We start from the raw sequence: 18,429 nt of genomic DNA on the forward strand, positions 1-18,429 counted from the left end.
AAAATAATGGCAAACCAATGGAGTTCTGCTCTAATTCTCTCCTAATTAATGCCAAGATACTGCCTCTCTACTGTGAATGCCAGAAGTTTAAGGGTCATGCTTGACTTCTCTACATTTCCTCATATACTCCTATCCAGACTGTTATAAGCACTACCAGTTTCACTTCATAAATATCACTCAGATTTCTTTCTCTCCATTTTTACACCTTTACTGCTGTAATGCAAGCTACAATTTTGACTCACCTTAATTACGAAGATGGCCTGTTCGTGAGCTATCCAACTTCCATCCTGCTGACCTACCTATATACCCTATACACAGTACAGTAGAGCAACTTCATCAAATGATAGATGATGTTGTCCACATATCCCCATCTCCCTCTAATCATTATGCCCAATACTCTAGGGTTAAAGATAAAACAGTCTTGGGGCACCTGGGTAGCTGAGTCCGTTAAGTGTCTGACTCTTGATCTTGGCTGAGGTCATGATCTCACAGTCCATGAGATCTAGCCCCACACTGGCCTCTGTACTGACTGCATGGAGCATGCTTGGGATTTTCTCTCTCCCCCTCTCTCTGCCCCTCCACACCCCATGCCATGTGTGTGAACTCTTTCCTTCTCTCTCTTTAAAAGTAAATAAAGTTAAAAATTTTTGAAAAAAGGATAAAACAGTTTCATGTCATCATTAAACTCATACATACCCACGCCAACCTGTATGAACTTGCAGTCTTCAAGTTTACCTTGCGGTCTTAGTCTTTTCACAAGCTTTTTTACTTTTGCCTTATTGTCTAATTAATACCAACTCATCTTTCTGACCTCAGTTTAAAATCATTTCTTCATGAAGCCTTTCAAACCCTCTTGATGCACTCAAATGATACTGTTATATTTGGGCCATTCATTTCAGGTGCAATTTCCAATTTATTGGTATTGTTATCTGACTGGTTTTCCCTCCATGTCAAACCAACAATTTTCACTTCAGTCTGCTTTGGTCTAACTTGTGCTCTACCATTCAACTGAAATTTCCCTTTTCAAGGTAAACAAAGACTGACTTTCCCAATCCTGTGGCTAACCTACCTGGTCCTCTTGCTTGTCCTCTCAGTAACAAGCCACATATTTCAACAGCTCTTTCTTACTGCAAACTTATTGAGCATCCAGAGAAATTCTCCTGGCTTTCTCCTGCTGCTCCTTCTTACTTTCTCCAAGGCTCATCATTGTATATTCCTCTCTCTCTACTCTGATTCCCTACATGATCACTCCTGGTCCTAGATCTATGCACAAATCTCACATTTTTGTCTCCGACAAGCAGGGGAGAAGAGCATAGGGGGAGACACACACACACACACACACACACACACACACACACACACACAGAGAACATTAAGCAAGCTCAATGTTCAGTGTAGATTCTGAGGTGGTGCTAGCTCCCACAACCCTGGGATCATGACCTGAGCCGAAATCAAGAGTCTGGCACTCAACAAACTGAGCCATCCAGGTGCCTCTCCAATAACTTCTTGAATTTCAGGCTCGTGTACCCAACTGCCTATTTAACAGCACCTATTAGATAATTTAAAGGCATTTCAAATGTAATATGTCCATGGAAGAATGGAACATATTTAATAAATCTAAAATTGTACATTATTTTTTTTTTGAGAGAGAGAGAGAGAGCTAGGGTGGGGCAGAAGGAGAAAGACAGAGAGAGAGAGAGAGAGAGAGAGAGAGAGAATCTTAAGCAGGCTCTATTTCCAACTTAATGCCCCGTGCAGGGCTTGATCTCATGACCTTGAGATCATGACTGAAATCAAGAGTTGGATGCTTAACTGACTGAGCCACCCAGGTGCCCCTAAAATAGTACATTATTAAAAATAGCACCCACTCTCTATCACTTCCTTTCCTCTTGCCCGGACTTACTTTTCATCATGGCACTTATATATAAAATGATATTAAGTACTTGTTACTTTCTATCTCTTCCAAGAAAACGTGTTTCCCCATGTACTGTTTTTACACTGCATTTCTAATGCCTAGAACAGAACCTGGCATCAGGTAGGTACTCAAAATATATTTACAAATCAAATAATAAATTATTATCAATCACTCACTAAACTATAAATTCACTAGGCACAAAAACTATGTACGTGTTTTATTAGCATTGTTTTCCAAGTACTTGGTAAATGGTAGTCATTGAATAGTTTTTGACTCATTGAATAAACAGAAGTAACATTCTAATAGTGCAGTCTTACCAATGACAAAGACTAAAGTTGCAACAATGAGTGAAGCTATCCAAGGTGGCAAATTCTGTAAAGAGGCTAAAGATAGCAAAAAAAAAAACTGATAAAAAGTAAATGCATTTGATAACCAGGAAATTGTTAATAAATTTAAAGGCCAATTGAAGTACAGGTATACATTGATAGCAAAGTATAATTCGCTACAGAATAAGTGGGAGGCACAGAGGCAGACGCCCTAAGGGTAAACATGATATAGTAGATACTCTTCTTAACATCTGAGTTCCCTTCACTCCATATGCCAATGTTGAAATTTGCTGCACCATTATATCAACTAGGTATTCAATACCTATCTGTGTACCCTTAAAGAGGCTACTTCCCCATGGGGTACCTTAAATCTAAAAGAACTGGACCTTTTATTTTTACCTCTGTGTGAATAAGGAGCCATATATCTGAAAGTTATAAGAGTAGGTCATTGCTTAGAACACAAAACATTGCTATGAAGTTAAGTTTCAAGGACAGCTACATGAGGGTAATGTTTGAGCCCTTTTATTTAGAAATTGAAATTGGGAAGAAAAACAAGTAAGAGCTGGTAACTGTAATATTTACTGGCCTGTTAGAATTTTTCTAAGTTAATGATTTTTAAAACATTTGATAAGACTACATAGATTGCACCTTGGCAAGTAATATACGGATAAAGAGGAACACCCTCCAACTGTGGAAGCCAGGAAGTGTTGATACTATGCAGGAAGTGGCCATGAATCTATGAGCCAGTCCAGTAAAACCATTTTTATCACCACTGACTCTAAGCTGGTAAGAACAAAAAAGCTGGTTCAGGTTCTAGAATTGGCAAGAATTAGGGCCATGACTCAACTACGTTCAGCTTTTGCTTTGATTCACAATTATACTGGCAAAGAATCCTTGCAAAGAATAAACACAAGATTAAGAATGTAAGTCAGTAGATGCTCCCTGAGGCTTTGTTTTATTCCACACAAAGGCAAAGCCAAAGTTCAATACTACCAGAATCCCATGCAGAGGGAGGAATCCTCCCAGTTAGCACAGTACAAGATGTAGGAATTTGGCCTTTTATAACCATCTGGTTGGGGGACCACAGCAACAATGAAAGGGCCAGTCCTCTTCCCTTCAGTGAGAGCCTTGCTGCACCACAGATGTATACATACTTCTGTGCTCTATTTCTTGTGCTTCATCAAACCAACAAAACTTTCAGTGCAACTGGCTTGGCTATGGCCTACCACAAGCCCTGGGTAGAAAATCTCCATGCCCTAAGTAGATGGGAGAGGAAGCTCATTTCACAAATCAGTACTCAGTTTAAGAAACAGAAATTTCTATTAGCTAAGAGAAAATGAGCATGCTTTGGGTAGCAAAAGGCCACCAATGTTTTGCTCATCATAAAAAACAAACAAAAACAAAAAGTCTTCACAGGTTATCAATGAATCCTTTGTACTTAGTCTCTTGACACTCAAGCAGGAAGTACAAAGAAAAGAGTCCTGAAATAAGAACATAAAATTCCACCTCCAATCTACAAAAACAAAAAGTGTGGAATGAATGGAATCTGGACAACATAACGCAAAGGGAAAGTTGACTTTAATTTCTTCAAATCAGACCTATCAAAGTCATTTCTGCAAATTAACAATTAAATTTTCAATTTTTTTCCTGTTTGGCCTGGAAAAAATATCATACCCCAATATATTAACCTCTTTTATAATGTCTAGAATAAATAAAAAAGAGGGAAAAATCAAACATATAAAGTGTTACAATATATCAGCTTATCAGTATTTCCCCAATCATAAGCTCTAATAGAGTGTCCCTGCCTCAAAGTCATCTCTTTCCACACAGTTTTCATTTCCTTCTGAAGTTATACTTTTTACTATACCACAAATAAAATTAATTAGGGCACATACCATACTGTGTTCTAAGAAAAATGACTGAGTAGTTTTTTTTTTAGGTCACAGCTAACCTTATTTATATTGCTTAAGTAAAACTATATAGAAAAGAAACACTGTATTAGAAATCCAAAAGCTATTCCAAGGCCAACCTATTCCATAATTTCTAGAGCTACACGTAAGTGAAAAACACACACTTGTAAAGTAGACTAGCATACTGCTGTGGATAAATTCACTTTTAGAGTAAGGTTTGATATAAATCATGTTTTCCCTCCTAAAAATGCCTTCATTCATTTTATTAGTTGATATTTGATTTTGTGGAAAGAATGGAGGGAAGAGAGGGCTATGGGAAAGCAAGAAACTGAGCAAGTGACCACCCGCTCATGAATTACACTCAGAAATCATGATAAAAATCTTCTGTGTTTATTCACACTTTTTAAAGTAAGTATTTCATGTGGCTGAGGAAAGTATTTTCTTTCTGTTGTCATTGGTACATCATCACTTAAATGGGACTCTGAGAAAGTTACATAGCAGTGGAGAAAGTAGACTAGATTATTTTCTATTCCTTCCACATGTGTGACCTCTTAGCCTACTGTTTACTTCCGTTAAGCCCTCAAAGTCTCAGTGATTATTCTTGTCAGATACTGAAAATAACTCTGAACCTTCCACTTCATCCAGGTTGACAATCAAATGCTAATAATCAATTCATGAAATGTGTCACAAATAAAACAAGTGCCTAAACCTAACGTAAACAGTTAATATTGTAAAATAAAGTGCCAATTACTGAATTTGGTCAAATTAAGAATAATCTTATTCTCTCAAAACAGAATAACATGATTGAATATTACTTCCAGAATAAGCAAATGTACTTATTACTACTACTTACCAAGGGGAAAACGCGATAGAAGACAAGCACTTGATTAGAATAAAAAAAAAAAAACTTTACTGAAAAATGGACAGTATATTTCAGAGAACAGAGATGGTCGCTTAGCATTCTAACAGAGTAAACTGAAAGATAAAAACATTGTTGACTGAGGGAAATGCTTTATGAGACAATCCATCACCCTCAATCAAAAAGGAGGCATTTTCAAAATTCACTTATTTATTCAGTGTTACTCTTGTTTTTGTTTTCTGTTTTTTTGGTTTTTTTGGTACCTGTTTTGTACCAGCTACTGTTGTAATCACAGACAAAGAATGAGAGACACAATGAGAGTGCAAGTAAGGTAGGAAAGGAGCACTGACAGAAAGGATATTTTAAGCAGCTTAATGTCAAAGAAACATTGGATTGGAAGAGAATACTGTGGCAATATATATTCTTGCAAGGATAAAGAGGGGACAAATTATGAAACTATCTAAAAGCTAGGGTACAGGGGGTTGGTGGAGACAGTGGGGAGGAAGGTTGATTTATTTATGGAAATTGATAATTTTTAATTAAAATCTAAAATTTTTAAAAATGTTTAAATATCAATACCAAGGGGCGCCTGGGTGGCGCAGTCGGTTAAGCATCCGACTTCAGCCAGGTCATGATCTCGCGGTCCGTGAGTTCGAGCCCCGCGTCAGGCTCTGGGCTGATGGCTCAGAGCCTGGAGCCTGTTTCTGATTCTGTGTCTCCCTCTCTCTCTGCCCCTCCCCCGTTCATGCTCTGTCTCTCTCTGTCCCAAAAATAAATAAACGTTGAAAAAAAAATTAAAAAAAAAATCAATACCAAAAATAAAAGTAAACAGCACAAAGAGGAAGAGGTAATAACATTTAAGTCTTTTCTTAAGGAATTACCAAGTACATGTGTGGCAGAGTTTTATGAGATATCTGTTGCAGAGAATGGAAAGGTAAATAAAACATGGGCACTTAGAAGTATTACTGGGGTCAGACCGAGATGGGAGATCACAAATTTATTATGACACCAGTTTTCACAGTTTTGTGATTTCTGATAGCATTCAATACCCCAAGTGAAAAAGCAAAGCGAAACTGCTCAATTGAGAAAGGTCAAAGATTTTGCCAGATGTGAAGTGGAAGGAAAAGAGTACAAAGAAAAGATTTGGGCAAAGGAATTCTTTAAGTTGTATACTAGGTCTTGGCTGCATGGTAAGGAGAAGTGAGTGAGAAAACAGTCATGAAGAAAGCAAGGTGTGTCAAGGTGCTGGAGATTGGTGGGAGGTGGACAGAACAAGAAGATTACTGCTTTGTGATTGATGATTTTAAAGATGAAAAGTTCCAGATAATATCAAGATTCAGAATAGAGTCACTGGCCAATGGTTAACGTGGAAGGGAGCAGAATACCAATGAAGGTAATTTGGTTAAAAATTTCTACAGGCTATTAATTGACTTGTCAACCTATATAATTTAATCAATCATAATGCAGGGTGCCTGGGTGGTGCAGTTGGTTAAGCATCTAACTGTTGATCTCAGCTCGGGTCATGATCTTACAGTGTGTGGTTTCAAGTCCCGCACCAGGCTCTGTGTTGATGGCGTAGAGCCTGCTTGGGATTCTGTCTCTACTCTCTGCCCCTCCCCAGCGGGTGCGTGCTCACTTGCTCTCTCTCTCTCTCTCTCTCTCTCTCTCTCAAAATAAATAAATAAACTTAAAAAATTAAAAAAAAATCAATCATAATGCTAACAGGAGGTAAGAAAAAGGAAAATTGTGATCCAAATTTCTAAATCTGAAGAAGTACTAAAGAAGATGATGGATGATACTGAGAGAGTAGGCGATGACAATATAAAAGACAAAATGAAATAAAACAATACATCTTGGATGAGCTCTATATTTTTTAACATCACACTTCCCAGCTGTTGAAAAGAATCACATACTGACATAAAATGCCATCATTGTAAAGTCAGGACCACCTACCTACTCAAATGCCCCTTCCTCCAATATCACCCAGATCCTAACAAATGTCTCAGTCAATAACTCCTCCAACCTTGTTCAAAAACTTCAAACTTTCTTCACTTTGTTCAGATTTCTAGCAAGAAAGTTTAAATTCCAAAAATATCCTCAATTTAACACTACAAAGCCTATATACCTATTCAGATTGTTCCTTTCTCTCCCTCATTCCCTCTTTCTCTATAGAAGGTGTTAACTGCTAGTCAAAGTCAACTCATACTCAATGTCTTAAAACCTATTCAATTTCACATTTTTAGGTATCCATCAAATATTGCTTTACTTTTCTAAATTTTGTTTTGTATTTGTTTTTGGAACCCATGTTGTGGCCCTTGAACTGGTGGACTGAAACACATAGTACAGAGAGGGTTGGAGCCCTTTTCCTCTGTCTCAATACATTTCAGGGGTGGGGACCACCCACTTGACCCCCACCAAGAACAGGAGAGTACAATTTTATATTTTTGATCACTGGGACTTTTCATAGATATTTAAACATGCTCAAAAACTCCTATCTTAGAAAAGCTTCTTCAAATTTCCATTATTGTGCAACAACAGTTCTTTTTTTCAAATCTTCACAGACAAACTTTTTGAATGAGTCACTCCATCTCCATTTCCTGGGCTCCTACTCACTCTTTAACACATTTTCACCTGGGTTTCACCCCAATCACCATGGCAACACATCTTTAGCTAAAATCACCGATGATCTCCCAGTGTTCAAATCCAATGGATATTTTTCATTCCTCATCTCAACCTCCCAGCAACATCTACAGGGATAATTATTCCGTCTTTCTTATAGGATATTTTCCCCTAGTCTTTGGAATACCATAGATTTCTGCTATTGGTCTTCTCCTGTGTGACAATTCATTTTCACTCTGTATATCCTGTGTATTCCAATATACTCTAAAACTTGACCAAGAAACCTACAATTATCTTTTTATCACTCTACATTCTTTTCCCAGGGATTCTTATCTACTTCAAAGGAATCAAATACTATCTGTATCACCAAATTTATATATCTTTTTTCCCAGTTTGCTGCTCGTATCTCTTAATTTATGTAGCCACTATTCACTCAGGAGTTATGCTTGGATGAGTGAAAAGAGTACTGGTTTCCACATCAGAGCAAAGGAATAACGATCTCTAGACATAACTTTGTGTTTTGTTTTTTTGTCCTTGTTTTGAAAAAAACTCCTACTTTTTCTCAAGATCCAACTCAAATTCTAAGTTATCTACAATGAATTACTTATTATCTTACTCTCATCTACTATATACTCTCATCTACCTATACTATAGCCTACTATGTACTTCCCACCCATCTATCTTCTATCATTGCCCAGAACCCATGGTGTTATAATTTCTATATTCATGTGTCTTCCTCTAACCCCCAAATTAGGAGCCACTTAATGACAGGACCAGGTTCTATTCATAAATTTCTTCTCAGAACTTTCTACTCTGATGTATGAGAGATGCTCAAAAATTTTTATATGAACAAATGAGTGCCAATAGACCAATAAATTGTTCTCTGGGGTTTTCAAAGAGATATTAATAGATATTCCCAAAAGAAAGGATTCTGGGATTAAATAAAGTCGGGGAAATTTGTACTAAATCCCACTTCTAGAGATTCCTACACACACTTGCATCTGACGAACTATAAGAAGTCCTTAAAATAGAAAACTATTTAATTTTGTTTAATGTTTGGATAAGGAAAGCTTTCTTGCCCTTTTCTTCTTTTAACACACATACTAGCACTCCCCAAACAATTTTCGCTTTTGTCTTAACATAGTTTGGATTTGGATTTTAACTTATTAGGATCAGCAAAACAGATGTTAAAAAAACAGAAATTATGCACATTCTCTTTATCTAGGATTCTCCCCAAAGGTAAGGCAAAGGGGCTAATTCCTTTGATACAGCTTTGACAGCTCATAGTGGAGAAGAAATTTTGATCAGTATAGTACTCCCATACTACTGATATATACACCAAATCTAACAGAACCTTGTTGTTTTCTTTTTTATAAAAGAATTTATAAAAGAATTTAATTTTAAGAATTAAAAAACACTGTCCAACCATAAAGAACAGCAATATTATAGCCACACTGAAATCATTGTTTTCTTTTGCTTTGCTTTGAAAGTGTTCTTACCAAGATAATATAGTTACCTGAATACTAAACATACCAGCAAGCAGTTATGCAAGTAACTTAAATGACAGAAGCATCCATGGCTCCAAAATGTAATTTCCACATGAAGGTGAAAACCCTGTACCACTTCACCTTCACAGTATGTTTTCTGATAGAGTTTAGAGTACATTGAAAACCAGGAACCCAAACACAACAATAGTCCCACCGTGAATGGTTTTTATGCTATACTGTTTTCAGTGTGTGACAGGGAAGGAAACTCTATTTGCCAAATAGAAAGTTCTGACATATGGGGTGGCAAATAAGATTATGTAACGATAAAGCACCCATCTTGGTAACCAGAACTCTTATTAAGAACAACAGGATAGCAAAGTGACTCATCAGCTTGTGTGCTCTTTCTCAATTCTAGTAATTTGGGACAAGTGTGGGGAAGTTACAAGTTGTTTATGTGCAGCCCAAAATGACAGGCAATACAAGTTACTAAGCAACATTAAGGACTCACGTTTTTCTAATCCTTAAAAGCTGCCACAAGCTAAAAAATCCTGTAATATAAAGGTAAAGGGAAAAGCAATGTGGGAGTCATGTTTCTGACTGAATGAAAATGTTTTGCTCAATAATTCTAAAATTCTGATTCACCATGAGTTCATCAGTCTTAGTTTTAGGATTACTTCACGTGCATAACCCTCCTCTCATCACTGTCAACACCAGAAACTTGTTCTATCATGACAAAAATGATAATGGAGGGGAGATGTGTGGAAATGGTTCTTATAAATCTTGAAACCAGTTTGTTCCTCAGTAAATTGGACCTCTGTTCTTCTCTATTTCAACTCTTTCTTTCATAGCACTTAATAAAACAATAACAACAATAAATCATGTATTTGCTTCCTTGTTTATTATATTGGCTTGTGTCTTTCTCTTTCACTGTAGTACCTTCAGTACTGTAGGAACTTGTCCCTTATTTTATTCTTCCTTCCCTGAGGCTGGCATATTGCTTGACAGAGTAGCCCATCAATGACTAAAGAATGAAATAAAATAAGGGCACCTCGGTGGTTCAGTTGGTGAAATGTCCAACTGTTGATTTCAGCTCAGGTCATGATCTCACAATTTGTTCAAACCCCGTGTCAGGCTCTGCACTGATTGTGCAGAGCCTGCTTGGGATTCTCTCTTTCTCTCTCTCTCTCTCTCTCTCTCTCTATCTCTCTATCTCTCTCCTCATTCTCTGCCCTCCCCCTGCTCATGTGTTCTCTCTCTTTCTCAAAATAAATAAAAGAATAAACTTAAAAAAATTACGAAATACAATAAAACACAGGATCCTGGTGTTAGTTCTGTTTCTTAAGGTAATAGTTTTAGTAACAGTGTTTATTTATATGAACCTTAAAATTTCCCAGAGGTAGCTGTGTGTTACTTACAATCCCTAAAATACAATGTTATGAAAGGCAGGCAAGCGAGAATTCCCCAGTCTTTCTTTCTTTTCATGAAGGAACCAGTGAAGGGATTCCTTGGTCAAAAGCCCAGGAAAAAACATTTCCTCACATTCTCTGTCTCAGCAAAACAAGTTGCTGAATAAAATACAAACTCATCTTATGTGTTTGAAGTTCTGTTTTCAGGTCAAGGATCCTGTAACGCTCTTCCATAGCACCTCTATTTCTTCCTCCTTTCCAGTCCATATAATTCAAAAGGAGTCCATTTATGTAATAATAGATTTGCTCACACAAGAGGAAATTTTCCCAGTCTGCATAGGTACAAATAGAATAGTTGATAAGGATGAAAATAGAGCATCAGTTTGCATATCAAATGGATGATAGCTGTGACTGCCTTTTAAGAATGGTGGAGGAAGAAAAGTGAAAGGCCTCTCATCATGGTTCTAGCTAAAGGGAAAAGAACTACAATTTCTCCGTTTTTAAATTTTTTAAAGTTTCTTCCTTTATTTTAAGAGAGAATATGAACTTGAGTTAGGGAGGGGTAGAGAAAGGGGAGAGAAAGAATCCCAAACATGCTCCATAACATCAGCATGAAGACCAACGTGGGATTCAAACCCAGGAACTATGAGATCCTGACCTGAGTCAAAATCCAGAGTCAGCCGCCCAACCAACTGAGCCACCCAAGCACCCTAAGAATTAAAATTTCTAAGGGTTGATTGTGTGCCCGCCACTCTCCTGGCAGTATTTACATGTGCTATCTAATTTATCTTTGTGACCAGTTGCCATTTTTTTTCTATAATTCAATAAAAACCTTTTGGGCAAAATACTAAGTAAAGATGACCCTAATGAGAGGCTGTTCATTATAACATTTAATAGATTTTATGAGTTTCATAAATATTAATATAAAACTAAACTGGAAACAGTTTTTAGATTTAAATTTTATTTAGAACATTTTCTTTGCTATTAGTACTTTACTTTTTACCTGAGACAACATCCTAAGTAAATAGGAAGTAACAAATAGCTAATATTTTTGAGTACTTATTATGTTCCTTCTGTTCTAAGCCTCTTACACACAGGATTAATTCAATAATTCAGTTCAATAAAGTGGATATCATTTTCATTACCCCTATTTTACAAAGAGAAATCTAAACCAGATTTTAAGTTACTTGCTCAAGGTCATCCACATAGTAAAGATTTGAGGCCATGCAATTTGAATGCAAAGAGTAAGTGTTAACCCCTGTATCACAGTGCCTAAGAAGGAAATAATGAAATTCAAATGGGCATCTTTGCATACCGAGAAATTTTACATGGAGTCGATTTCCCCACACCTTAAACCACAATTCCATCATCATGAATAATCAAAATATGATATAAGTCAAGACTCTGTAAAGAAAAAACAAATATAAAGGAAGGTCTAGTTATTTCACTGAGGTAATCTCATCCTGAGATAACTTTGTTTATGAAACTCCAAAGGGATCTTAAATACCTACCACACATCTCATCACATCTGTTCTTCTTCTGGCTATAACTCTTATTTGACAACTGATTTGTGTGGTTTGGAGAGTAAAATAGAATTATTTGACCTAATACGATATTTTTAATGAAAATGCCGTATTTGGACAGCCCTAGGCGATGTCCATTCAGTTCACATCATTATGTTGTTTTAATACTTAAAGAAATTTACAAATCATTAAAAAGTAAAATCCAACTTATCCCATAAACTGAAAATACTTCTTTGGGGGAGGGAGAGTGGGGACTGATTTTCCCACTACTATTTTTTTTTTTTTTTTCATTTTTCTCTAGTGGTAGTCAAGGTTCTAACATCTGCTCACAGATATGACTCAATATTTATCAGCTATGACTAAATCAAAATCTTCTCAGGACGTTTCCTCAAAGAAAATGAGTTAAAGAAACAATTTTTTTAAAAAGCCATCTCACAACTTCATTCTATCGGCAAAACATTTTTGCTGAGCCATTTATTCTAATACCCCCCACCCCCAGATACATTAGTACCAGAAATTAGTTATCATTATAAATTTCAATATTGCAATTTGGAATATGCCATCTGTCACCTTCCAAAATATTGTCTCCTATATTCTAAATATATAATACCACAGAGGGTGGCAAATATCTTTTGAGTAATTTCATACTAATTATGAGTTCAACTAATTAAAATATACTATCTGGCTCAGAGGTGGTAACTTGCATTTGAAACATTATTTTCTAGACTTTGCAGGGATAAAGACTGGAATTGAAACTACCTATCCCTTCAGGGAATTGAATTAGAGCTTTGAATTCAATGGTTTTTGATTTTTACTTTTGTATTAGACATAACACTCAGCACTAATGTTCCAAAGAGAAATAAAGCTTAATTTCCTTCCTCAATTTAGAAAATAGATTATTTCAACCCTCAGTGGCATATCCAATAATAAAGGTAAGCACAAGTTTCAGTGGAACAACAGAAAAGGACAGTTAGGCCAGTGGTGGAATCCAAATAGAATCCTGAAAGGTCATGATGCTACACCAGAAGCTTAAAGATGTATCCTAAGGTAAAACACTAATGGAATAAGGACAGAAGGATCTGCGTGTCAAGAAAGAAATTACAGACAGAGACAGGTGTAAGCAGAGATGAAAGAGGTAAACAAATAGCATGAACTGTAAAGGGTTATAAAAAGCCAATAAGAGTTAAGAGTAGACTTGCAGCCTTTGGGTTAAAGGCAAAGGCTGTAGAACCAGACTTTCCGTTCATACACCAGCTCTGTAACTATTAATTTCTAACTGTGGGTAAGTCACTTAACCCTATTGTGCCTCACTGTGCTCTTTTATAAAATGGGAATGCAGACGATAATGGGATTATCCTACAAGAGTAACACTGTCAAGATTAAATGTGCAAGATGTTCATACAAGCAAATGGTATGTAGTAAGCACTCAGTAAGTGTTCCTGTCATTATTTTTAAACCATAAGGGGAGAAGAGCCAAAGCACCACATCCAAAAATCAACTCTTGACAGGAACTCTATTTCTAACCTTGATTTGCAGTGTCACAAGTGACAAGATACAAAACAAAGAATCAGGGCTAATAATGTAAATGTATTTGCAAAGCTCCATCAAAGTTCATCAACTTTCCTTTTGCAGCATATGTATTTTTACTCTCATTTTGAAGGTATTATTTTTGGTGCTCCTTGATCTGTAGTGATTGGCCAATTGCCAATTAGAAGTAACTGACTCAAGGACACTGTTTCAAACTTCCAATGCAATACAGATTCTCTGGTAAAAGGCAAATCCTTCATTTCAAATTGTTGACTCAGATAATACTTAAAAAAGAATTTCAGCTGTTTAAATTTAGCATGCTGAGAAAGACCAATCTTAAAATATTGCTTGGCACTATGCCCACAACATTTTGATTTTTTTCCTTGTTAGTGTTTGTCTTCTGTGTTAAGAAGACAAGCGACAGTAATCACGTTATTCTCCTTAACACTTCAGATTTTACCTAAATGAACCATTTTCTTTTTATCCTCACCAGTTAAAGATGGCCTTTCATTTCCTGGCAAATTTTCAGAAAGTGCTTATGCAAAAACCAGTGAGATTTCCACACCACTGTTTTACCTCTTCAGTCATCAGCAGGCCTTTCTCCTCCACTTTCCTTTGAATCATCACTTTTAGTCTTTAAAAAATGTGTAAAGGACATTATGTGAAGACAAACCTAATCTAATTTTTATAATCAGACCTTATAAATACTTAAAGAATTGTTTTAAATCTGTGCTTTATCTATCTACCCCACATACCATCCAAAGAGTTTGTTTTTTAACATCCCTCAGGACACAGTCTCTGGACAAGTTCTCATACCCGTCTCCCACCATGATAAGCCAATCTCCCCTTAGTTTCCTTTTATCCCTCTTGGTTTTGGGGCTTTCCAACTTCTTTCCCTCCTACATTAACTCCATCATTTTCCTTCCTGGAAAAGATATTTCCAGCTTCATTCCCATGGTTCATGAAACCATAGTAGGACACTTCACTTGGAATCATTGATTCTGCTAAATTTGGATTTGGGGTCAATTCAGATTCTAAATTGAGTGGATCCAATCTTGGTTATCGGTACAGGAGGGAGTTCTCTCCTGATGATTTCTCAAGCACTCTCAACATTCTTCAACGATAGAACAACAAGCCCATTCCACTAGGATATGGTAGAGTACCATTTAAATAAAACAAAGTGGCAAAGTGATTAATCCTAGCCCACCAGTTACTGAATATACTGCTTTAGGCAATTTGCTTATTTACTCTGAGATTAAGTTTCTGATAAATGGGAGAAAATGTAGCTGTTATCCCATAAATGAAAGAACTATTAAGAGCTTGAATCTACTTCACAATCAATACCTAAGGGTGAACAAAGCCATAAGATTCTTACTTGAGGTCTGATTTTTGTGTTGGCTTTTTAAAAGAGAGAGAAAATGTCATGAATGGGAAAGGAGCAACAGGAAGAGCCTTCTTTAAATTCTTGCCTAGATCTTCCTCCAGGCAGATGCTCCTAGGCTAGAAGTATTACCCTTAAGATAATATTACAACAGTATGATGCATGCATAAGTAAAGTTCTGTTCCTGAGGCCAGCCAGGAGGAGAAGCATCCAGGAAAGGATATTCTTAATGTCATTTCAAGCCTATACATCAACATCATAGTCATCATTAGCGGGGACCAGCAGTTATCTTTGGCTTGTCTGGCTACAACTCTTCCTTCTTCCAATAGTGTTCAAGGAAAGCATGAGTCATAGGGTACATGCTTAGTTCAGACGCTTTTCCCAGCAAAACTTACTAATGGTTTAAACCTTAAAATAATTGATTTCAAAAACAGTTTTGAAAATCTTCACCTCGGACATACCATGAGGTGTAACCTGAGGTTTATCATGAGGACAACCAAAATATGAAGCAAATGTATTCCCCAAACTCAACTCCACCCACCTACGTTTCTATCTTTAAAGATAGTCTCACAAATCCCTATTCAACTACAACTCCTAGTGATTCCACTCAGGCTCTCAGCCTGATTTTTCTGGTCTTTAGCCAATACTTGAGATACAGGTAACGATCTATTCTAGAGTTGCTTACAAACTGGCTCCAACCATATTCTTTGAGTCTTTGTATAGATGCTTCCTTTTCCTTTTTGTTGCTGTCTAAAATTTTTAACCACCCTCATGCATGCACTATCACAATATGTCCTCTGGATGATATTTTACTCAGTAATTTACAAAGTCATATGTAGAGTTTTGCACCAAGAAATATGTGTATTTGGAACAGGTTACCTGTAACTAACTGGGTATTTCATAATGACAAGAACATTATATAGAGATCCTTAGGATGAGTAGGTGAAGTAAGTCAAATTACATTCAGGATATGTTTTATTTCTTAAAAAGATAATGAAGATTAGGTGGATTTGAGGAGTTTAACACAATTAAAAACTGAAATAACTGGATAAGAGTGATCCTTAGTTTCTCCTTTCTAATGATGGAGACTTTTAGAATTATTTTGCATTTCACAATAGTTGTTTCATAAGTTTTGACACCTCTTTATCCTAAAGAATTTATGACAGCACATGAGAGACAATCCAGCTTAAAATCCTGGATTCCGTTTTGGGTAACCTCTATTTTTTCATTAATCTTTGTTGGAGAAAACTATAGTAATAGAATAATTTTTTTCCAGTGATTCTGTAACTAAGTCTAATAGTTTTTTGTGAAACATGTTGTTTCTTCTTTTTTTCTTCATTATAAAATTCTGGTGAGTGTAAAAGAGGGACTGGTTAGAAATACACCAACATTTCCAGATTAATTATTCCTGGCTTCTCTCTAAAAAAGACCTTTAGTATTCTGCCTGAATTCACATTTATTTGGTCATTTGCTTTACAATGGGCTGGCTGTGTCACTGACCTGTTTTTACCTCCTTTTAAGAGTTTGTTATCTGTAATTTGAGCAACCAGTTGAAGTACTTTTGCGAAAGTTTTTTCGCCTTCATTTTATTTTGCCAGGGACCACAATGCTGCTTGGTTCTGAGTATAAAGCCATCTGTGTAAAAACCACCACTTTGAAATCACAAGGAAGGGACTGCTTAGCAAGTGAAGGTGCTGATTGCAGGAGTAAGAAACTGGGGGAATCCAGCACTTCCATCCACTAAAGAGTATTTGCATGTTTATCGTATCATCAGAGTCGCCTAGGCTGTTGTTGCCTGGCAGTTATCTAGAGCCCTACTTCACATTTTAACTCAACCAAGTAAATCAAAGACCTTCCCTTCATTTTGTTTGCTGGATTGCTTCTTTATTTTGCAGATTAGGAAGGAGCCTGGAATAAATTTGTAGCAATTAGCTGAGCATTTGTAAGTGCAAGTTGGCCTCTTCACGAATTTTCTTTTGCAAAGGCAAACTGCCATCCATTGGTAACTTTCGGGAGCACGCGCTGGTAACGAAATGTAGGACGCATTTACCAGTTTTGTTGCCTAAAATCCCAAAGGACTGAGCGCTTTATGCATACCTCGCCAAAAAGCCACAGCCTTCAGCAAATAACCGAGCAAGTACACCAACTATAGCGTAACTAGGACGGGAGTCGGAGAGACCAACGGATTTAACATCTCAAGGAGAATCAGAGCTATGCTTTTCTAACTTTCCTCGCCATTTCTTCTCAGCTTCCCTTCCCCCCGCAGCACAAACCCAGAAGCCACTCAAACTGCCAACCGTGTCGAGTTTAACTTACTGCAGTGTGATGCAGGCGAAGGCTGGGCGCATCTCCCAAGCGAGGGCAACTGCTTTTCCGGAGAGGACCTGCGCCTGGACCGGCCAGCCCTCGGGATCGCTTCCAGCTCGCACGCTCTCCGCTCGGGAAGAAGGCTGCCTCTTGGCTCGGCTTCCCCCAGAGGAGTGGAGCTTCAAGAACTCTGCTCGCAGCCTCTCCTCCCCTCCACTTCCACCCCCTTGCACAACGCGCGGCCCATTCTAACTAGTGTCGGAGAGATGGACATCGACTCCCAGTCCACAACACACAGGCGGCCTGCAGCCCACCAGTCCCTGACAATTTGCAACTCCCAAACAGCGGAGGCTGAACGATGTGGCTTTCCGGAGCCTGAAAGTCATCTTTGGCATCCCCCTTCCCCACCTCGCACTCCCGCTTCCCCTCCCATGCGCGGCCACCTCCAGGCTCCCGGTTAAGCCCGGCATCGCCAACGGTTATTTTGGTAGCCATACCAAGGGGCATGCGAGGGAAATGGGATTTGCCAGAGCTTGAAATACCTGTTGTCCATGACTCATGCTCTTGTTTCATCTCTCTGAGTCCTTCATTTCTATCAAGACGCGGTGATGTTGGGAATCCGTGCAGTGCGTGTGTGTCTGTGTGTGTGTGCGCGCGCGTGTGTGGTAAGGAGGAGGCAATCTGCGCGGCAGCGAGCAACAGCCCTGCCTATCTCTAGCTGCCGCTTCCACAGCTGCTGTTGCTACTATTGCTGTTGGAGCTCAGGGAGAATGAGACAGAAAGAGACAGTGCTTTATAGCTATTTAACTGCTGGACCAGTTATAAGAGGAGGGTGGAGACTGTGCAGGTATGAGTGGCTGCGGCTGAGACATTAGGCTTGATTCACCGCAATTACTACCATTCAGGATACATTTCCCCTTCAACAGGAAACTTGATACCTGTCTCCCCATCACCCTTCTGCTAACTACAGTCCTTGATGGGTCATTGTTCATCAACCACTTGCTAACCCACTTCTAGCAATTCTAACAGCTACACACTCTATTTCTGCATTCCAGCCTGGGAGCAGGTGACTGGAGGATGGATGACGACAAACTAGGAAGGCAAGGGGAAAAGCAGGTGAATATTAGAAGGGAAACTGTGTATGTAATCGGTCAGGTCACAGGTAAAAG

General features: G+C 37.8%; 1 non-coding gene across 1 annotated transcript; it reads right to left on the reverse strand.

Moving 5' to 3' along the window:
• Positions 1 to 7,285: 7,285 nt before the first annotated feature.
• Positions 7,286 to 7,438, reverse strand: LOC125161389 (small nucleolar RNA SNORA57). The gene has a single exon (XR_007150593.1). It is a non-coding gene; the product is annotated as a small nucleolar RNA SNORA57 (small nucleolar RNA).
• Between the last annotated feature and the right edge of the window lie 10,991 nt (positions 7,439 to 18,429).

The sequence above is a fragment of the Prionailurus viverrinus genome, chromosome A2, assembly GCF_022837055.1.
Source record: "Prionailurus viverrinus isolate Anna chromosome A2, UM_Priviv_1.0, whole genome shotgun sequence".
In the NCBI taxonomy this organism is placed as follows: Eukaryota; Metazoa; Chordata; class Mammalia; order Carnivora; family Felidae; genus Prionailurus; species Prionailurus viverrinus.